The 23,985-nt window shown below is 32.2% G+C and overlaps 1 long non-coding RNA gene across 1 annotated transcript; it reads right to left on the bottom strand.

The window, feature by feature from the left end:
• Positions 1 to 385: 385 nt before the first annotated feature.
• On the bottom strand, positions 386 to 19,054 carry LOC147814857 (uncharacterized). The gene is made up of 3 exons (XR_015430749.1): positions 18,893 to 19,054; positions 6,214 to 6,278; positions 386 to 601 (listed from the first exon to the last, which is right to left on the bottom strand). It is a non-coding gene; the product is annotated as an uncharacterized LOC147814857 (long non-coding RNA).
• Between the last annotated feature and the right edge of the window lie 4,931 nt (positions 19,055 to 23,985).

Below are 23,985 nucleotides of genomic sequence, written 5' to 3'. Positions count from 1 at the left end.
CATTGAAGGAATGTCAACGTCTTCTGTGCGTAAAAGGCTTCACAAACGTGGTTTGTTTGCTAGGCAACCAGCTATTTGCGTGCCACTTATGTCACTCCTTTGAAGGGAACATTGAAGGGATGTCAACGTCTACCGTGCGTAAAAGGCTTCACAAACGTGGTTTGTTTGCTAGGCCATCAGCCATTTACGTGCCACTTATGTCACGTCATTGAAGGGAACGCAGCAGCATGTCCACTTGACGACTGATCTATGGAGGGCTGCTCTCTTCACAGATGAGTTCAGCTTTAACCTCCAAAACTATCGTAGGTGTTGTTTGATTTGGAGAGTACCTGTAATCCGTACCATCCATCAAACATCCATCGAAATAGATGCACACAAAGGCGGCAGTTCATGTCTGTCGGATGGTATCTCTTTGGGAGGAGGCACAAACTTGCATATCTTTCCACATAGAACGGTAGATGTTCACGTGTATAGAGATGATTTTCTTGATATTATGCGCGCACCTTCATGCTAGAGCAGTGGGTGATAATTTCGTGCTATAGGATGCAAACGCAACGCTACACAGGGGATAGCATCGTGGTTTTACCTGATTTCTTTTGACCTATTGAATCAAAAATAAATTAATATTACGAAACGTTTCAAAAAAGGCTTCCACTTAAACTCGTTTTCAATTGAAAAGAGCTCTAAGCCAGTAAACATTACAGGTGTGTAAAGAAGTAAAACTATCAAATAGGATTTCTAAATTTCGGTTTTTCTGCTGTCTGAACTATTGGAATTATATATTCTAGACTTGCAAACCCCTCATATTGCAGATAAAAAATTCGAATCTGTCAAATAAGGAAAATTCATAGAACGTTTATTCCTGGAATGTACGTTTTCGTGGTTGTTTTAAAAATTTGTAATATCGTTTACTCTAGTTAAGTATTATATTTAGCGTGCAACTATCGGAACTTTAAAAAGGGATTTCAGTATGTCAATGCCCTATCGTTGAATCAAAAGTTATTTAGGTATTCCGTTTCCTGTTTGGCATAGCATACAGTTTTGAGAAATAATGTAATTGATAAAGACGGATGATTATTTCTGTGCTATGGCAAGTACCAAAATGCAACATGAAGAAAAATATAACAATACTACAGGCTGAATCCTGCTACATCAATATTTTATCAGATTCAATGTAGTAATGCCATTTAGAAAATAAACTAAAAGTTCTCTCTCTCTCTCTTTTTTCAAAGCGTTTTTGGTCAAGTTTCTGGGTAGCGAGAATCTCCGGGCGGGGCATTTTTGCACTTGATCATGAGCTCGCGACGCTGTATCGGAAAATGCAGAAACGTGAAAAATGAAAAGAAAAGAAGAAGGAAAAGGAAAAAGAAAACTACAGTTTTTCACTTTTACCATGAGAACAGAAACAAAAAAAGCAATGCGGAAAGAGGAAAATGAAAAGGAAAGAAGAATAAATGGGGAAAAAAGTAGAAAAAATGTAGAAAAATATAATTTTTCTCCCTTACCATGCAATACAGAAACAAGAAATGCAATACAAACACAAAAAAAAAATAAATAAATAAATAAATAAATAAAGAGGAAAGAAGAATGAAAGGGAAAAAAAGTAGAAAAAAGGGAAAAAATATAGTTTTTCACCTTTACTAAAACATAAAGCTTGAGCTTCATTTCCCCCTCTTATAAACAGCGAATATTCCTATTCTATTGTTTTTCCTGAAGATATGAGTTTTTAAATAGTTTTGATGATTGACTGAATTACGAAAATTGATTAAAATTTATTATAGATAGCATTATAAGATAACTATTAAAATATTTCAATATGAAAATAATAAAATTTCGAAAAGTCAAACGTGTGTATTACATTTATATTATATTACATGCCACTTAGGACTAATTTAATATAAAATACCATCAACTAAAGCGAAACTGAGATAAGAAAAATTAGAGTCTGAAACAGTTATTACAATAATTTCAAAGATAATTTTCTTGAAGATACCAACGGTTTCGAGTTTCTTAAAACTTAGCTAATAAACTTAACTTTCTGCTTTAAATAAATTTTGAGGAATGATTAATAACTTCTTCGTTCCCCGATAAGAATCGACTTTGTTTGATATAAACTAAAAGATAACAACGCTATTTTTGATTTACAACCGCTGTTACTTTTAGCTCTAGTTACTTTTAAAAGCGAAAGAATTCAAAGCTATATAAATCATAAGATAATACAGAGATGACAAGCTGGTGATGAATTAGGAATTCTGACGACGCCATGATTTATCGGGGTGTCACCTTACACTATCGCAGAGAATTTTTCTTAGTTTTCTTTGAGGATGTGAATATTGCTTCACGAACTGTGTTACAAAGTTCCCAATTCATTTGAATACACATACACTGTGCGCGGAAACTTGTCAACGAATCGCGTTAACGCAAACAGCTAGGAAGAGTGGAATATTTAAAAAAGAATTTTTCTAAAAATATTTTGGTGATCACTCAAAATTAAGATTTATTTTGGTGTTTTATTGAATCAAAATTTCTTAGCTGTGATACAAAGTTTCAATAGAGTGAATTTTAATGCAAATGCGTGATTAAATAGGCGCAGAGTGATTAAAGGGAGAGCTCTTTCGCCATAAAAGTAAAAACGTCACAGTTTGAATGCCTTAAAGTCGAGACCAAATTTTAATTTTAAGCTACTTATATTATATCGTTAAAAAGTAATGTGCGCTCTTTAAAACCGACAAATAGCTAAAATATTTAAATAAATTCTTTAATATTTTAATAATTCGCTAATTTGGTGATAGTTTTCCAGCTTTCCATGATATATAATTGGTAGTGTTTTTCAAAGCTCCCCCCCCCCAAAAAAAAAACAAATAAATAAAAAAAAGGGCGCAATTTAACTTCTTAAAAAATTGAGGCAAAACTAAAATTTCAATTGTGTACACCATCTTGCCTCAAGAAATTTCTGGTCTTTAGAATGGAAGAAGCATGGGTCAGGATAGCCTGGTTGGTAGGACACTAGGCCCATGTCCATTTGGTTGTGGGTTCGATCCTCACCGGCCGAAGACTCCCCGTGTAGTAAATGGTGACATATGCACGTTAAATCTGTCGAGTCTCAAAGTCCTTCATGTTCCCACGACAAATCAATACCTCTGGGGGTACTGATCCAGGAGTTTCCTTGTCTTCTAGATGGGGTTAAAATTACAGGGCTACAGAGTTGAAAATTAGAAGTCGTAAACCCAAAATTGGGTCGGCTGCTCTACAACGGGTATAAAATAAAATAAAATGAAAGAAGTATCTTAAAATTTTTTACGTTCTTAGAAATCATCACAGACGAGATTTATCAAACTAGATGAAACTATCTATATAAATGTGTTTAGAGAATGCAACTTTAAGGTAATGCTTTTAATTTTCTGAAATTTTGTGTTTTTTTTTATATTGAGTATTTTCCATTTTCATCAGCAGCATATAGAGTGATTGCTATAGAGGGACAAAACTTAATCTAATAGTTATGAATAATTGTTACAAACTCGCAATAGTATATTATTAGTAATTTCATCTGGCGTTGGGATTGAAGAGTTGTAATCTATAATAATTATATCGAAGATCCTGAATTACTGAAAAAGGAAATCTGAACAATGGGTCTCTTTCATAACGTAAGTAGTCACTAAAAAAAAATTTTTTTTCGTTGATATTACTTTTCTATGGGGGTTAAATAAGGAACGAAAGGTTATAAACTACAATAATATATAAAGAATTTGTGTACGTCTGTCTGTTTGTGTGTATTTCTTATAAATCCAAAACTACTTTCGCTAGCGTTCTAAAATTTGGTAAGTGTGTGAGAGGGGTAATTTTTATCTGCCATCCTAAAATCCATTTAAAAACTTCAAGAAGATCGTTCAGAAGAGACATTTGAAAAATGGAATTTTTTTATTGGCCAGTGTTTCAAATTAAACTGTTCTATTTTTTCAAATATTTTAAAGTCAACACCAGTGATGTTTGTTAACCTATAGCACAATTTGATCAAAAAAGGAGTTTATTGAAAGTTCTTTAATATTTAATTATTTTTTATTCGTAATGTCAGATGAACTAGGTGATCAATTGAAATAAGATTGAATAGGTAGATTACGTCACCAAATTAGTGTTTCTAAAGTAATCTGCAATTATACATTTATTTTATTTACTGTTATGTTTTGAAAAAGTGTTTCCATGAAACCAAAAAATTTAAAATCTACGGAGATTGAATGTAAAAAATATAAAATAAATTAATAAACTTAAAGGCAAAATTAGTTAAGAAAAGCGTAAAAAATCGTCGTCCGTACTATAATTAACGTTAATGATGCTTAATTAATTTTAGTAATAGGATGTATTTGAATAAAAAACACTATGTACGAAAAGCAAAAATGAATGAAGGAAAGATTTTTATTTGTTTAGGGGAACCTTAAAAATCGTTAAGCTGTCATTGACCCTACTGATGTTTTAGAATTGAATTGAATATAGGATTTAATGGCACAAAGTCTAAAGGAGGACATGCTGCGATATGATGTTCTAGACAATACTAGAACATCATATCGCAGAACATTACGGTAATTGGTGCAGTTTAAATGTGTATCAAATGTGCATGTAAAATGTTTAATATGTATCTAATACAAGTACAAAATATATTAGTATATTTGGTACCTATTAAAACTGTATCCATGATATACAGTTTTAATATAGATACTGGGTAAATAGGTTCTCAGAGTACCAGACAAAAATTCTTTTTTGTGATAAATTTTCACTATCATGAGTTGGTATAAGACGGAATAAGCCTATCGCGGAAAAATAAAGTTAAAGAAGTCAGTGAAAGACGTAAACGTTTAACTGATCTGTGCAATGACCTTTTATTTACTTTTTTGGCAAGAATGTTTATGTGTTTACTTTTTTTTAAAGCATTGGCAAAATTTATGTTCTTCAACTGAACATTTCTTTGAGTTTTATTCTATGATCTGGACATTAATGAAATAAGAGAACAATAACAATGGTGTTTTGAACTGAGTAGAATATGGAGACATCGCATCATAGAAAGTTACAAGATGATTAAATGATATCAAGCGGTTGAATTTTTGTTTCAATTTCAAAAGAAAAATTAAAAAAAAATTCCCGAAGCGTGTACTGCAGAAAATATATGTAGCAAATATGAAGCAAAATCAAATAATAATTAAATACTTCTTCTCATTCGCTGCTAGCCATAGGATAACACAAGAAGAAAATGTACTTTATGTAGTATTAATAGTTATTAAACATTTAATTTAATAACGAAAATATGTAATTAGACTTTTTAGAGCATCTCTATTCAAGTTTTTTTATTTTTATTTGATGGAATGTCAATTTTTGTATTTTATTTTATTTTATAACCGTCATTGAACAGCCGACCCAATTTTATGGGTTTATGACTACTAATGTTCAACTCCGTTGCCTTGTAATATTGAACCCAATCCAGAAGACAAGGAAACTCCTGGATCTAGTATTGGGAGAAAGTTTGCCATCGTGGAGGACTTTTTAATGGAGATAACCCGCATTTGCGTTACATGGAGAGGAAGACCACGAGAACCTCCCACGGCTAACCTGATGGCAAGGGGACTCAAACCCATGACCCGTCTACCGCTGAGGATATTTCACGTCAACACTGTGGTCGACGGAAGCCGGATGCGAAATTCGTACCGACTGGGATTCGAACCAGGCTCGCATCATTGGAAGGCGAACGATCTATCGCGACTCTAATTTTTGTATCTAAAAAAAAAAAAAAAAATAAGTAAAAAAAATTGTGTTAGCGTAAGACGGAAATATTAAGGAAATAACTTCTGGCTATTCTGACAAGTCTTGAAAATGGGTGCCTGTTTTTGAGCGCTTGCATCATATCGATGGTTAGTTCAATTTTGTATATTTCTGAAGTGAAAAAAGTTTTTAATCAAGCTGAGCTTTTGTTAAACAGTGACTGATTCTCTCCAAGAGAAATTATACTGTTATTAAAGAAAAAGAAAAAAAAATCAAAGCAATTTCATATTATATGTAAATTTTGCTTAAAATCATCTTTCAAATATTTTAATTTTATTAAATTTTTCCTACTGTTTGAATTTATATATAACATAGTATACTGCTTGTGTATTTTAAATTTCTTAACTTCATATATTTCTAACATATATCAATTTTAGAAAATAAGGGAAAAAAATTCTATACTATCACCTTTGATTGCCTTGAATTCTTTGTCCCCCAGACTTTCCATTTGATGATGATGTAGACATAGATAACTGAGGTGGAGTACATATTATATATTAGAGGTAATATAAATGAAAATTATAAATCAGAAATTTGCAACTGTAAAATTGAAATAGGTCATGCTTTTTTAATTTTATTTTATTTCACAGCCGGCGTTGAACAGCCGACGCAAATCTGAGTTTACGATTAGAAATGTTCAATTCCGTAGCTTTGTAACTTTGAACCCAACCTAGAAAACAAAAAAATTTCCTAGATCAATCCTCGGGACAAACTAGCTTTCGCAGTGGACATTTTCATGGAGCTAATCACATTTGCGTTACATGGTGAGGAAAACCACGATAAACTTTCATGGTTAGCTTAACGGCAAGAGGATTCTAACCCGTGATCAATCAACGACTGAGGATATTTTGAGCCAGCACTGTGGTCGGTGTGCACAGGGAGCAGAATTCGCATGACACTCGAATGAATACTCGAATGAATATCACTTAATGAATACCACGAAACGTCGACTTTTTTGTGTCCCTTGGTCATGCGTGTGCTGGTTGTAGCCGAAACATTCCCTACTCGAGGGTCTGTTTGCCACCGACGAGTCTCTAAATTTATACCTGAGTGCCCATTTTAGGGAGCAACGGGGAAAAATATATCTTAACTTTATATAAATATATATAAATATATCTTAACTATATACAATATAAAGTGGTGGATGTTAATTCCTCAAAAACAATCATAAAAAGAAATTATTTTAGTTTTCTTCTTCTCATTGGCACGACAGACCAGGATGGGCCTTGGCCTTCTCAACAAGGCTATGCCAAGACATTCTTCCCTTAGCCAAGGTTCTCCAGTTTATTATCTTTAAAACTTGTAGGTCCTTTTCAAGGCAGTCTGAAAATCTTAGGTTTGGCCGTCCTCTTTTTCTTGTAGCTGTTGACCTGGCACTGAAAACTTTTTTGGTTGTCCTGCTATCCTCCATTCTTATAATGTGACCTGCACATTTAAACTTTTGAATTTCGGTAAATTTAATGACATCAGGTTCTTTATATGCTTTGTAAAGTTCCGTGTTTGATCTTCTAAACCAGGTATCATTTTTACTTATTCCACCAAAAATCGCAGTATTATTTTACTTTTAAATGTTAAAAAATTATGAACTTTTTAAATTTTGAACTACAGCATAAGCATGACGCAAAAAATTTTTTAAAATAGAATATAAAACCCTTTTAAATAATAAATATATTTACAGCCTTTTTGCTGCTGAAATACACAACTTTTATTCCGTCCTGTAATCGGATGCTTAGAAAATCGGATTTGCCCATCATCTCCAGTTGAAATATAACTCTCGACTGAGAAACTTGTGATATTGGATTAAAAGGAAAAAAATATGTCAAATAATCTACTGACTGCTTTAAAAAAAAAGAAAATCGAAACTTTAAAATAACGCATAAGAAAACATATTTACATTTGAGTAAGCAACTAGTTAAAATATTAAAGAAGAAAAAGCTGCATAAATAGAAATTTATAAAATGGCTGCCTTTTTCGATAAATTTCATTGTATATGCATAACTGGATTTAAGAGGAGAAATATGAATCGGGATGTACAGAAAAAAAAAATCGATTTTTAAGTTTTGAGAAGATAAACGACTTTTGTGCCTGGAAAAACAAAGTTTTCGTGTCACGCAAGTTGATAATCAGGCTGAGGGATTTTTTAAGCAAAAGAAGCAAATTTTTATCTTGGATCATAATCAAACAGGGTTAAGAACAGAGATGTTTATAAAACTTTTTTGCTGTATTTCTTGATAATGCTTACAATATCATATTTCTTGAAAGTAAGGTGATTTATTTCTACCTGTCATTTTGACTGTTTTGGTTGTAAATATATTTTTTACTTTAATCAAGTTTTATTTTAGATGAAGATATCTTCTTTGATGATTTTTACTTCAATCATTTTCTGTGTAAAGATGTTTAAAATATGTCATGTATTATATCTATTACTGTTTCAAGTGCTTATACAGTTTTTATATAATATAAAAGTTTTTATTATACTAATAAATTAATATAAATATTTTAAGGTATAGTACTGTCTAATGTATATGCAACACGTTATTTATATCATAATACAAGTAAAATTGAGTTGGAAATGCCACATAAGCCGAGAGAAGCTGTACTGCGCCAAATTCTCAAAGTATTACAAAGTGAAAAGTCTTGAAAATTTTGAGATAGAACTTAACTTTAAATTGCTTATGGAAGGGAAATGGAATTTGCAATTAAAGGTTTTTCTCGTAGTATGGTGTTCTCTTAAGGCTGTTTTCAAAGGCTACGTCGTCATATGAAATTATGCTTTTTTGCAATTAATGTGCTATTTTCGTAACTGCTGTGAGTTCGCTACAGTTACTCATGATTGTTAGGACTAGTTCAGTCCATCTAAAGCCTGCGCTGTCTATGTTTATTCTGTAAAATGATCCAAAATATCAATATGGTGAGATGTCAAAGTTTTGTGTAGATGAAAAGCGATAGTGGTCTAATTTTTTAAGATTTAGAAATTTACTCCGATATTGCATTATCTTGGCTCATAATATTTGCAAAAACTGAAGATAAGCTTGCGAATTTGATAATTTTCATTTAGATGGCAAAATATCGCCAAATTGGTGATTTAAAAAAAAGTTACTCTCAAAATTTGTTGTCAAAACAAAAAAGTTACTCTCAAAATAAGTTGCTTGTCCCTTCCGAAGCCAAGATAATTCTTCACGGTAAATGGTATAGATAGTTTAAAATAATCCCTTTGCTTCAAGGGCAAGGCATTTAAACAGTGGCTTTTTTAAATATTTCTTTTTCGGCAACTGTGCTTCGAAAAACCTTGTTAAGCACGTATTTTTTTAACATTAGGATCCTAGTGAATATCCTTGCGAAGTTATTCGTCTGTTCTAAAGCTCAGATAATTCTTCAAGGCAAGATTATGTATATAGTTAAAATCATCGTATTGCTTCAAGTGTAAGGCACTTAAACTGTGACTTTTTCATTTTCCCTGGTGACAGAGCTTACAACTTTTGATTTCTAAAGAAGAATTCTTTAGCGGATAAATGACGTCTGTTTTTTGTATGTAAGTACACGAAAAAGAATCCCTATAAATGTTGAGAGTACTTGAGATAAGTTTTTATTCTAGTGAATCAGCCTTACAAGATTTGAATGTAATTTTTGAACAGCCTGTGTAGACAAAATTAGAGTAATGTACTGATCATTGAACATACATCATATAACTGTTAAGCGATTTTGTTTGTATTGTGTTCTACTTGTGTTTTTGCTAGCTAACTATAGTTTAAGGCATTTAAGATATTTTGTTTAAAACGCTGCGTAGTAGCCATGAAATCAAAGTCCAGTCCTAAATCATACCCGTACGATTAAGAAGCACGTATCAATTTCTAATTATCAGGTCGACTTTCAAACCATTTAAACCCAAACATCCGTAGCTAAACTTAAAAAATTGCAGAATATATATTATGCTAATATATATTATGCTAATAATCCCCGGCCCAGACACCGGATTTTCGGGATGCAGAAAATCTTCAGCGGCCATGTCAGCGGCCAGCATGTAAAAGATCCCTGGAATGCCTTATTAACTCTTGGCATTTCCGGCAAAATTAAATTCCTAGTGCACTTTAGCATCCAAATAGAGTCTCGGTGCTGCCATCTAGTGTGGCAGAAACTAGACGTCCAAATTAAAATGACCAACGGTATCTCTCCCATTGTGGTGGTCCTGAAAGAGTGGATACCACCTCAGGAGAACGCACTAGGTCTGCTCATCGGCAAGACCGATTGTGCAGCTCATTGGAAATAAAAAAAAATTATTATGCTAATATACTTTTCAAAACGATATTACGCTAATAAATAGCACATGAAATCAATATATATGCTGAAATACATAAAATAAAATAGCACGTGTTCCTTCGTAGAAAAATTGATGTTTTCAAAGCTCTTTGTTTATCGTTAAACTATCATTTTTTGAGTTACTATAGAAATTTTCGTATATAAAATTTTTAGTGTATGAACAACGATAATTTAATAAATCTCTGAGTTTAAAGCAATTAAGTAAAATGCATTATTTATTTTTTTGTTCAGAAATTCAAAATAAAATCAATTTTAAAAAAAAAAAAAAACATCTTCAGAATATATAAACTTTAGGATTAGATATTTGAAATAATCTCTTTTTTGTACTAATTTAAGTAATATCTGAAAAGTCTCATTCTTACGAAAAGCCAGGATATCCAATAAAATATTCTCCGCGAGTGAAGAATCCTAAATGAAACTTTTTCAATAATCCAATAATTGCGCAGCTTGGTCCTATGCATGTAATTCAAATGCTGGTAAATCAGTCATGCACGTACAAACATCTCAAGCTAACAACAAAAGTTTTCCACGGGAGTTATTCTTTTACCTTGCTTATTGAAAATTTAGTCAAAAAGTATTTTTTCTTCTCTATATTGACAGATCAGATGCAAACCCAGATCTTGTCTAAAGGTAGAGAGTAATCGAATCTGGAATATGCCTGCCTCATCAGAAATTCATGTAAAGAACCCCGGGCTAGCGTTTATTCTGGAATCTTGAAGTTGCTTTATGTCCTGTAGGAATAGAGTTACCTCTATGTGAAAGTTGGTGCGTACCATCGCTCCTGAAAATGTCTTGTAAAGTGGGAGGAAAATTGATTTACATTGACTTCCGTGTGTTCTCTGTTATTTTGTTTATGCTTCTGCTTGTGTTTTAGAAATGATATTTCAAATTTATCAACAAAAGTATTTGTCTTTCAAAAAGCTAAGATTTGTGAGGCAAAATAAGGCTGATATACATATGTTTTAGTAAATCCTCCGCTCCCTGGTAAATCTATGTGAATTTGACGAACATAAAAGAAGAGAAATACTTCTAAAAATTTCAGAGAGCGTTAAACCATATCGATTAGATATGCTGTAGCCTTATTATGTTGCTAAAATGAACCCTTTTATCTTGCGTTTTCTTAAAAATTTGATATGGTACAATGGTTCAACATGGTTCAATTTAACACCGCACTTTGGTTGCACCACAATTTATATCAGCTTATGGTTAAAGGCGCCAATTTTCAATGTGGGACTGATTTTTTTTCAGTGGGTGTGCATTTAATATTGTTTTACAGAAAGTTAAAAAAAAAAGAAAAAAGAAAAAAAAAACGTTCGGCTATAAAATAAAGCGAGTTCAGAATATTGCATGGGGAAAATAACTTGCAACAAAAATTCGTACAGACATATAGGGTGTCTCAAAGACGTAGTTATGAGCATCAAGGAAACGTGGAACATATCAGATGGGTAAAGAAATGCACAGCGATCCATAGTCAGAAATTTCATCCACCATCGATTGGTGGTGCATGAGTTCCCTGGAAATTAATTGGGTGAGGTGGGCTGTCAGCACGATAACCTGATGTATACTTTCAGTGTGGTTTCCTGAAGCTACCGCAAGGCACCATAGTACTTATCTTAGAAGAGAGTACAAATTGTATCGGTTAATGGTTAAAGGCGCCAATTTTCAACATGGAACTGAATTTGTTTTCGAGGGTGTGTATTTAATATTGCTTTACAGAATGCTCCAAAAGAAACGTTCGGCTAACAAAATAAAGCGAATATTGCATAGGTAAAATAACTTGCTACAAAAATTAGCACAGACATATAGGGTGTCTTAAAGATGTAGTTACGAACATCAATGAAACGTGGAGCATATCAGATGGATAAAGAAATGCATAGCAATCCATAGTCAGAAATTTCATCCACCATCGATTGGTGGCGCATGAGTTCCCTGTAAATTAGGTGAGGTGGGCTGTCCGCATGATAACCTGATGTTTAATTTCAGTGGGGTTTCCTGAAGCTACCACACATCACCATAGTACTTATCTTAGAAGAGAGTAGACCTTTGCATAGATTACTATAGTAGTCAGAAGTAACAACCATAAACTGTACAGTATATGTTCAAACTACTAAATTTCGATATGGAAAAAAATAAGAAAAATGTCATAACGTTTGAACTATTAGGGCAGCATTCACACTGCTTGCAGTTGCCATAAACGCGTGGCAAATGTTTAGAAATTATCTGTTACTTCTCGCTAATGCGTGAATTACATTGACGTGCAATCGCATATGGTAATCGTACGCCTTAGGAATTCTACATAAAGATAGGATTTCTCGTTTATGGTAATCCGTGCGAAGGCCTTCTCTCTGTCAACAATTCTGTAAAGCCTACAATGGATAGCGAGGTAAGGTCATATATCAAAGAAAAAGGAGGAGATGACATCCTGCATAAATCTTCTTAGACCATTTTGTAACTTCGCTTGCCCCTTGATTCGTTAGGTTTTTGCCAATTTTGTACCCAAAAACACAACACCGTTACGATGTTTCAATGGAAAGCAAGTCACAGGAGCTAAACTTTAGCAATTTTTGCCCCCCTTTTCACACATTAACAGAAAAGATTTGTAATAATAACATATGATAGGACTCGAAGATTTTGATTTTTTTCTGAGGCATTAATATTTAAATTCGACTTATTTCGACATTTTTCTCCAATCAACGATGAAGCAAGTGATCTGTTTCGGTTTCAGAGAATTTCTTATTGCGGGGAGGAGGCGGGTTTAAAATCTCAAATTCCGCACACTCTAAAAGTGATTAGATAAATGCTAAATATTGTAAGGGGACTTCAGATAAGTCGCTCAAAATAAAATGAAAAAAACATAATTTTTATTCTATCTCTTTTAAACTTTTTACAAAATATTGCAAAGCCAATTTTTATGCATTTCTGAATTCCATCAGGCTCTGTAGGGGAGAGTGGGGTCAATTGTAACATTTTATGCTTAACTATTCTTAACTAAAAAAAATCCAATATATTATTAGTATTAATTGACAGACGAGTTTAAATAGACTCTCCTCTACTAGAAAAAAATACCTTAATTTAAATGATATTATATTAGTTATTAACAATTTTTGACAGTCGTGCACTTGTTACAATTGTCCCCACTTACGGGGTCAATTGTAACAGTTCATAAATTCAACTGAAACATAGTTAACATATTATCATAGTTGTGATATATTTTTTATTGATCAAAATAGTAGTGATATTTTAGGAGTAAAAATAATAATGAGCAGAGACCTAAAGGGTTAAACTTTTGACTTGAAGAAGTTAAAAATTTTAATTTATGCTGTGAAAGGTGACAAATAAAATAATGCACATGCAACATAATATAAATGATGCAGGAAACTATTGGTGGTTCTTAAAGAGTTAAGTAAGTGTTTGTAAACATAAGATTATTAATTTTCAACTGTTACAATCGTCCTTCTACTTATTGTTACAATCGTCCCCAAGACGCCCTTTCAGCTTCATTTGTTAAAAACAATGCTAGTTAATTAACAAAACTAATTTTTTTTATTGAAATGTTAATTAAGGTGTCCATTTACATATTCGGTTAATAATTTTTATTTTTTTAAACAAAATTATTTTGTTACAATATAATATTCTAATACCAAAAAAAGTACTTACGTAGCGTGAAAATATCTTTAGTGATGTAGCTCTTTAAAAAGTGCATAAAAATGGTTGCCAGCAGGGGTGTACATGTAGATTTATTAAATACGCCTTGTGCGCCGCCTAGGAACCAAATCTAGAACCCGACACTCGAAATTGTTGCTCTGTTACAATCGTACCCTGTTACAATTGACCCCACTCTCCCCTACGTTTTATAAAATAACGTAAAAAAAAATTAATCATTCAATTTCAAAACACTCTTTTTTACTGAGTTCTAAATACTATTAATACTATATTTTATATTAATAATGAGTTGTTAATACTTAAGTCAACTTAAGTGTTTTCAGAAACTAAATGAAAAAAAAAACGTATTGAACGGAATTCTTTCGATTGTCAAATATTTTATTATGGTTAATATATATGTAAAAATATTTTATTTTAGATAATTTTAAAAAATATATTTTTTACGTTAAATAAACAGTTACCAATTCTCTTTTAATCGAGCACTCATTTCAAATATTTTCTGAAGAACAAAGTTATTCTTTCATTAAAATATGATGTAATTCTATCATATAATTCGTTCAAATATTTTTTAAAATTAATGTCGGAAATGAAATTTTTGGAAATTAAAAAGACTATTAAGCTTCGAATTATTTCAAAACGATAACTCGAATAATGATAATAAATTTAAAAAAGTAGTAAATACAAAACTAAATTATTTTGTATAAACGATTTAAATACAAATTAATTGTGAAAAAGAAATGTGCATTGTCTAAATAAACATTCAAATACATTAAAGTTCACTAATATTAAATATAGTTATTGTCTCTACGAGAGCTTAAGAATAATTTACTAATAGTTTAGTATCGTACAAAATATAAAAAAAAAATAAACCAGCAAAATAATTAGTAAATAGAATGGATAGATAATTAAATTGGATGATTTGTGACTAGAAAAACTAACACGAATACATAAAAATTACGTCATTACGTAAGTCTCCTGAAAACAAATATTATAAATAAATTACAAAAATTATTCATTTACATTTGGTATCGTTTATTAACATTTACTTTAAAAAGAATTGTCGATTTAGTATTAAAAACTTCAAGTGACAAGTTCAAAGCACAAATAGTTTTATTTAAATATAATGCTACTACATATTTAAAAACAGTCAATTTAAAAAAAAAAGACATCAATCAAAATCAATTCAAAGTTTTCTGAATAGATCTCACTCTTTTAGAACAATAAAGTAATTATTTTTTATTATAATAATGACAATATTATAGCAAAATTGTTATTATAAGAATAAGAATGTTAATTGTTTGAGTTGGGCGCAGTGCAGTTATGTGCCGCTCTTGTGGTATTAAACTCTAAATTAAATTGACCATAGCGATGATAAGTAACAATAATTAAGGGAAAAAGACTGTTGCGGGAATGCTTTACTTTTTTCAAATTTAATATAGTGGAGATAAGAGACAATAAATTAAAAGTAAAGTTATGTAATAAACTCGAACGGATTCGAAAATAGTTTAATGAAAACTTTTTTTTTCTTCCAATGCCAACCTGTGTCAGCATCCGTCAATTCAGGTATATACAGGGCGATTGTGTTGGCCTCTCTTTCAGGGGCACCATATTAGGTGGGCCAACGTCGCTCCCACAGTGAGGGCAGATAGTACAGAGAAGGAAAAAACATCCATGCCTTGCCCGGGATTCGAACTCAGAACCTTTCTAATACAAGGACAGTTCCCTGCCCCCAACACCGGCCGTTCGGCAGTTTAAGGAATACTAAAGTCAAATGAAACTAACACAAAATGCATCGATTTATGGCTATCTTGTTTATCAATTGATGATACTATTCTAATATCAATAAAAATCTGAAAAAGGATGTATTTTTAAGCTCAAAAAAATAATTTACACAATCAGTAAGCTCAAAAACATATAGATAAATATTAAATTCAGTACCCAGAATTTAAGAAATTATAATCAATTGGTATTTTTTGAAGCTTTTTTTAACTTTAATAGATTTGAACTTTCTGTCATTTATAAATTTTAATTCTTATAGAGAAAACTAAAATGATTAAAAATGGTTACTTGATATTTATTTCATAAATTTATCAGGTAACATTTTCTAATATTGGGCTACAGTTATATTAAACCAATTTCCAATAACTGCTTACTATTAAGGTGCAGAACTATTCACAGAAACATATTTTCTCTGAATAAACGTACTTTTCTAAACGGATTTAGATTCTCGATCTTTAAATAATGAGCATTCCGGAAAATATTGTTCCAATAACTTAGTCAGGAAACTAATTAGAATTTTTATCCTTTAAGGTCAATTTCGCCTTTTGTGTATATCACTAAAATTCGAAACGTTTTTCAGCAAATTGATAATTTTTGCACACAATTTTAAAATTCGTTTAACCAAATGTAATTACTTTTATATCGAGCCTGATTGGCTTCTGAATGGACAAACGATGACGTATTTACCTACAATGTGATGACGTATTTACCTACGTCAGTTGTGGGTTTCCAATTGTGATGCTAAAATTATTTTGACCTTGGAGAACAAAGAGCACGTATTCTTTGGCCAAGATTTTGATACTAGAGCACTGATATTAATCTTCAAATTTATAATTATTATCTATAGCAAAAATTAGTCTAGTATATATTGCGTCAATCATTATAATTTTTATGGTTAAGTTCGCTTATAGTGTTTTTTTGAAGATTTTCCTTTTGTATAACATTGAACTTAAAACTATTTAGCAGTCTAATTTCTTCACATTGAAATCAAATGCATTGCCTGAATAAATCTAACTGCTTTAATTAAGATACCAATATATTTCCTGAAAGAGACACTTTAAGTATTTTATTCCTGTTGTGCCTAGAGAAAACCTATCTATTCAGATCTATTTTAAATTAATCTAAGTCTTTAGAATTTAAGTTTTATATTATCACTTAAATTACTTTCAGTGTTGATTCTGTTGTAGCTCAAAGTTTCTTATTGGGATTCAAAATTATTTCGCGAGGACTGATCTTTCACTTCAAGGGTGTTTAATTAGAAACACTTTCAATAAAATGCTAAATTGCTTTAACACTTAAAGCAAAAATAGTCACCGTTTTTTATTGCCGTTGTATTACAGCAAGGAAGCACGTAATAAGTATGTTTAACATGTTTTATTACTACCTTGCTTTCGTGCACTGTTAAAAATAGGATTCAACGTCTGACTAAATAATTGGTGTCAATTTAGCTGTAACCAACATAATATGAAGCTTGGTGCTATATTCTATCTATGTAGTGGTGCTGTAAGAAGTACTACAATTGTAGTTAAACGTTGAATGTGGTAAATTTCACGAATTTATTGATATTTAATAAATAATATGCATTAGTAAAAACATTTTTTATTAAGTTGACTAAAAAACATTATGTACCGTTAGATGGGGTGACTGTGTGCAACGAGGGGTGACTTTGTGCAAACTGTCATTTTTTTCAATTACTAACATTATAATAATTAAAAACAAAAAATTATGCACGATTTGTTATCTCAATTGATAAGACTTTTAAAGTATAACCTACCTTCCGGGCCAGGATAACTAGAACTTCTTCAACTGAGCAGACTTTCCAGCCTCCGATTTTGTGACGTTAAAAAATTTGAAACTGCTTGTAACTTGAGCGCACAATTTTCCAAGAACGATGATGTTTACATTGCCAGTTCTTGGTAAACCATTAGTTCGTTAGTTGATACTGAGCTTAAAAATACCCCTAGATGGCACGACGTAAAAATTGAAAAAATGACAGTTTGCACAAAGTCACCCCATCTGACGGTATAATAAGTTGGTTCTAATTCTTACAAACTTTCTCTACCTATTGGAATTTTTATATGTTGAAATATTAAAAAGATTAAAGGGTGATGTGATGACAATTTTGTATTTATAATTCTGTTTGCTCAACTGAAACAGTTTTATTAGTTTTGAAAATCCAACTAAGATTTTAGGCTTAATTCAAGAAAATAAATATTTTCGAGTTTTTAATATAATCTTGATAATCACCCTTCCATTTCTTTCATTATTAACTCATAATCAAATCTATTTTAATAATAATTCTCAGTATGTGATACATGTAGTTGCCTATATTAATTGTTCATTCTATTGTAGACTTATCTAAATTGTAAAAGAACAAATGCTTAATAGGGAGAAAAAAAAGAGATATTAACAATAAGGTTACATTTTTTCTTCATTATACTTTTAATTCTAAGTAACTAATTGAACAAAAACACATCGTTTTTAAATCTGCTTCATTTAGAGGAATTTAAAGAACAATAGTTTATCACATATTAATAATTTGTAGTCAAGTATTTTATAACAATAATGCTTGTTATCATTTAATATTAATGCTTTTATGTGTGATTAAAAATTATTTTCATTACCGGAATGCTTGATTTTGTTTTGAATACTCTTGTTTTCTTTAGTTTTTAGCGACAATAGTGCCCCGTTATTTTGGTGTTGTCTTCCACTTTTAAAATCGCTTTTTTCTGTCATCTGAGATTCTACCCGTAATAACTCTATATGATTAGAATTATAGATAATAATGAAAGAATTAATAATTAGCTTTCATTAAAATATAATTAAATAATTAAACTTGCTTTTTAAATTTTAAGAAATACTAAATGCATTCTAAATGGTTGCTTTTGTTAAGTACTGTACACTAAAATATAAGAAAGAAAGCATAATTTTTTTCGAAATACTAATTTATCGCATAATTTGTGCCTTGAACTGACAGTAAGACAAAAAATTACTAAAATATGGGTAAAAACACAACATTCATATTCCTTTTGTAATGACTTAGCTATACAAAATGCTGATTTAAGGAAACAGAAATATTTTATTTTATTTCAAAGCTTTAGTTCTTCAAAATTGTAATAATCACGCTGTTTAACCGATATTTTTATAGCGACGACTTTAAAATACGTATTTTCGGGAAGTAAATAAAAACGAAGGAAATTATAAATCTAATAAGATAAACAACCCGTCCAAAGTCATATGCTCAATCAAGAATTTCGTATTAAAAGCATGATGCTTTCTAAACAGAAATATAATATTGTAAAAACAATAATTAGTACATTGCACTTACCTTGCCAAATATAAAAATTGGATTTAACTTTCACGTGCTTTTGCTTCGATTGATGTGTCTTTAGTTGAAATACGCCGGTCGTCCGCCATTAACTTGATCTCGGTTACAGTTGCGTTATGTTTATCCACGAATATGGTAAAATCACTTCAATCTTGTCCCGCAGTGGACTGATCGTTAAGACACGGTTCCTAGCAGATCACTGAAGTTAAGCATCACTGGCTGCGGTCAGTGTGCGGGTGGGTGACCACTTGGATTAGTCCACGTAGGGACCAAGGGTGTGAGGTATTGGTCCTCGTTAAACTGTTCTACCGTAAAGTGCTCGACTCCGCGTGTAGGTCGTCGGGCTACCGGAGCAGGGGTGACATCCTCTCTGCTGAGGATCAAAATTGTGATGGCATGTCTTCGGATCATCCTCAGAGAGGTTTCCCAGACCGTCGCCAATAGCCCATGGTGCAGCTCTAGTGCGACGTAAATGAACAAATCAAATCAAATCACTTCAATCTTATTTCAAGTCATTTTTGATTGGATAGAAATCTACGTGAAATTGGTATGCGCCTGTCAGCTGGTTTTTGCTTTCACGAATATTTCGATAAAACGTTTAACTATTTTTTTTTTAAAAATTGCGTTACAATACCAATTGATGCAGAATGTTGTTCATCTTTATTTTGATGGGAAGTTCAAAAAACATGTTTTTTGCATAATAAAGGGTATCCCAAAATAAACGCAATATTTGAATTTGCTGCCATTTTTGCTGCAAATTGTTGGCAACCCTGAAAAAAGAACAATTTGACAGCTGAGTGTTCAAGGTTAGTAGAAATGGAGAGTCATACGATACAACAACGTGTTTTTAACAATTACAACAATTCAATTACTGCATGAGACATTTCCTGGTCGTGTACTCTTTTGTTTCGGTGATCAGAATTAGCCCCCTAGATCATGTGATTTAACATCATTAGATTTCTTTTTATGGGGTTATTTGAAGTCAAAAATCTATGTCAACAAGCCCATAAGCAACCGCGCATTGCAAAGGGAAATTAAACTCTGCATCAACGAAATTCAGACGAATTGCACAAAGGTCATGAAAAGTTTCGCCAGAAGAGTGCAGAGGTGCCAGCAAAGCCGTGGAGGCCATTTGCCCACTTTGCTTCTATTCCATTTTGCTTCTGTATTTTCTATTTAATTCAAAACTTGCGTTTATTTTGGGACACCCTTTATAATAACGTAAAGAATAAATAAAAAAAAAGTAAATATTTTGCCACATATCTTTTTAAGTTTTGTGCAAGATTTCGCAGGTTCATGAATACTGATTAATTGACTATTTACTTTTTTTTACCAGTCAGCTCGTCAAGGAACATATATACACCTATTTTAGGCATAAAAATTGTTGAAGATAATTTATGAGCAATGCATATTTTTTTCACCTTAAAATAGTACATAAACACAATTTTTCATTTAATGGAGTATTAAAAACGAAAAATAAATCCACCCTTAATTTAAGGAGAAACAAAAGTTAATAAAAAATTATAATAGTTTTAATTTTTCTAATAAGAACTTTTCCTTTAAAAATTCTTTGTGTTGCAATTTTCTTGTCTTAAGCTTTTCAATTGAAGAAAATTTTAATATTTCATTTCACTTATTGTTTTTTGTTTTATAAATTAGATGTGTAATTAAAATTTTAAGGTTATTTTTGATGAAATAAATTTAAAAAAAACGCAGCAAATTATAATGGATATTATTTTGAAAACACAAAACTTTTAATCGAAAACCCCCTTATATAATTACTGACGTAGTTAAAGTAAATTTTAAAATTAAAATATATATCTCTTTATTTCGAAAGAAGTTGGATTACAAAAGATACAATATTTCTATATTTAAAAAATAAAATGAAAAAAAAATTAAAACAGGATATTCTAAACAGATATTTAGTGGAAATGGAATAATATGTTTGAGAGGAACAATTAAAAATGAACAATATACTTTCTCTTTTGTTCCATTTCCCAAAAAGCTCTTCAGTCGCAACAATACACAGATTATATTCTTTTGAAACAGTTTCAGCTACGAAATGATAAAATGATGATTAAAAATGAGTTTTAAATGGAACTAGAATGATTATTTTGTGAATGAATGAGTTTTGATACAAAAGAATTGTTTCCTTTTTAAGGACTGAGTCAAAATTATTTCTACAAAATCAGTACTTCCTTCACATTTTCCTGATTTTATGTTGCATTTTTTAATTTCTGTTTTATTAATTTTATATTCGTTTGATTATTATTTAGCTTAAAAAATAAAATGGTTGTTTCCAAAAAATTATGTTTGAATAATATTATTTAATATGCATTATTTAATACATATTATTTAATATACACTCCTCAAAAGTGAAATTGCAACACCAAGAAATAATGCACGTAGCGTCATGCAAATTTCAGGAGCGATAGTAGTGAGAAGGATATGCAAATGATTAAAAAAACAGACTAATAAAATCATTATAAAGCAATTTATTCAATATCTAATGTGGCCACCTCAGGCAGCTATACAGGCCTCAATCCGGCGAGGCATGCTATCAATGACTCCATTGATGGTTGCCTGAGGTAACCTTTGCCAAGCCACATCCACTGCTGTGCGCAGATCATCGATGGTTTGCGCAATTGGTCCTCTGTTCATGCCACCCCCAATGAGATCCCATAGGTGTTCTATGGGATTCAGATCTGGAGAGGCTGCCGGCCAGGGAAGGATGTCAAATCCAGTCAGGCTGTTAAGAGTTCGCCGTGCGACATGCGGCCTGGCATTGTCTTGCTGGAATACCGTGTTGGGTACGCCCTGCAACAAGGGCAGAACAACGGGATACCCAACTTGTGTGACGTAGCGTTCCGCTGTCAAACTGCCGTGAATGTGTACCAGGGGCGTTCTGCGATCAAACATTATGCCACCCCAAACCATGATGCCCGGTGTAGGACCGTTGTGACGCTCGGCGTAATGGGCTGGTTCGTAGCGTTCTCCGGGTCGCCGCTATATCCGTCGACGGCCGTCATTTCTCCACAGACAGAAACGAGATTCATCCGTGAACAATACCCAATGGCATTGGATGGTCCAGGTATGATGACGATGACACCACGCCAGGCGTCTAGCCCTGTGTAAAGCGGTCAACGGTACCGCTGTTGCTGGTACCCGTGCACGTAACTGTACTTCATGCAATCTGTTGAGTATGGTTTGGGTGGACACAGATCCACCTGCTCCTGAAGGCAACCGGCTTCGGATGGCACGTGCCGTGGAGAAAGGGTCTCGAATAGTCAACTGGCGAATACGCTGGTCTGTGCGCCCTGACGTGCACCTGTGCGCACTTCTTCCTCTTCGGCGTACACGTAGACCTTCCTGAATCCATCGTGTGACACAACGTTGGATGGTACTCACGTTGTGCCCAACACGAGTTGCTATTGCGCGCAGCGACAAACCAAGTTCATGGAGTTCGATAATACGGTCACGTTCCCCGGTCGTTAACTGATGGTATTGAACTCGCCGACGTCTCAGAGGTATTTTCTACGCTTTTTCGAAAGTCACCGGAACCTCAGATGCCGTTTATGAGAAGGGAAAGTTGCTGTCCTTTATAGCCCGTATATGCGTACCACGTGATCAGATGCGTGCGCAAATTTAATCATTTGCATATCCATCTCACTACTATCGCTCCTGAAATTTGCATGACGCTACGTGCATTATTTCTCGGTGTTGCAATTTCACTTTTGAGGAGTGTATATTGTTTAATATTTCTTATTTATTAATATATTATTTATTTGTTTTCATACCAGTTTTATGTCACAGGTAAATTTCAGAAATAATGATGTGTATACCAGAGAACCAAGCTTTAAATAATTAAAGAAAATTTTATTTAGAAACATGTAGTTTGGAAGATTGTAATCTCATAAAATATATAAAATATTTCGGTAATTTTCCACTTCGCTGGGCTATATTGGGCTATATTAAAAATTGGACTATATTAAATTGTGCTTTAAAAAAAGCTATCTCCAAAAAATCAGTAACAGTTGAATTCATTTGTATCTGGGGATTTTGCATTGGTGGCGTTATCACCAACCCAGCAAAATTTGAAAGTGTCAATTTTTGAAAAAAATCACTTAATTAATTATAAAATTTTTTCTTAGTCATTTTTAATTATTGCATGCCTTAGATTTTGCGCAGAGAGAATTAATTATAGAATACACTGTATTAAAAAGTTAAAAAAGGAAGGAAAAAAAAAACTGTCACAAAACATATAAAATACCCTGAAATAATTCCTAAGCTATAGTTTGTTTAAAGTAAGAGCTCCCTTAGCCATTCGTCTGGACCCGTGGCGGTGACTATGGTAACGAGGTATAACTATTTAAAGTAAGGGTGTGGGGTCGGCGAAAAAAGGGGAATATTTTTCTTCGGTCTATTGTGTTAGTCTTACAGTGAAGAGAAGCTATCCTACCTGAAATGCGCTATTCTTGTTTCCATAGCAGCTGACTTTGTGGAGGGGGGAGTTCTTACTGCAGCCAAACTGTAAAAAGTATTCTATCCTTTTCGCACTTAATCAAAATAAAACAAAAATCAGAGCTCAGTCATTTACGTGTGCAACTATTGCAAAAGAGTTGAACATGAGAAGTTTTTCACATGTTTAAAAAAATGATGATCATGAAACTAAGAATTTTAGAATTGACTTCAACTGCTGTCTAGTAACGATTAAAAATTTTAATAAATATCTTCAAACTGAAATCACGTCCGTGTGATTATAGACCGTATAATGACGAAATTAGGTGTGATTGGAGTTGTATGGCATAATTGACTGATTGAAGAATGTGATGAAAACAAGCTGATGAAAGGGACAGTTGAAGATTAAAACTAGATCATAATTAAAGTTATTAATTTGTAGAACTCGAGATGCAAATTTTATATTTTATCTATAATAAAACTTTCTAAGTTAAATATTGAATTTTGCATGATAATATCAATGAGGACAGACCGTGGGATGACCAGCCTAAACAAAAGTCAAAATGGAAAGTGATTGAATTGTTCCCAATGGACAGTTAGGAGCATAGGAAGAGATCCAAGGTTGGCAATTTATC

Source organism: Parasteatoda tepidariorum, chromosome 2, assembly GCF_982258835.1.
Source record: "Parasteatoda tepidariorum strain Cologne lab strain chromosome 2, Ptep-v5.0, whole genome shotgun sequence".
NCBI classification, from domain to species: domain Eukaryota; kingdom Metazoa; phylum Arthropoda; class Arachnida; order Araneae; family Theridiidae; genus Parasteatoda; species Parasteatoda tepidariorum.
This window is presented reverse-complemented; position numbering and strand designations above follow the sequence as displayed.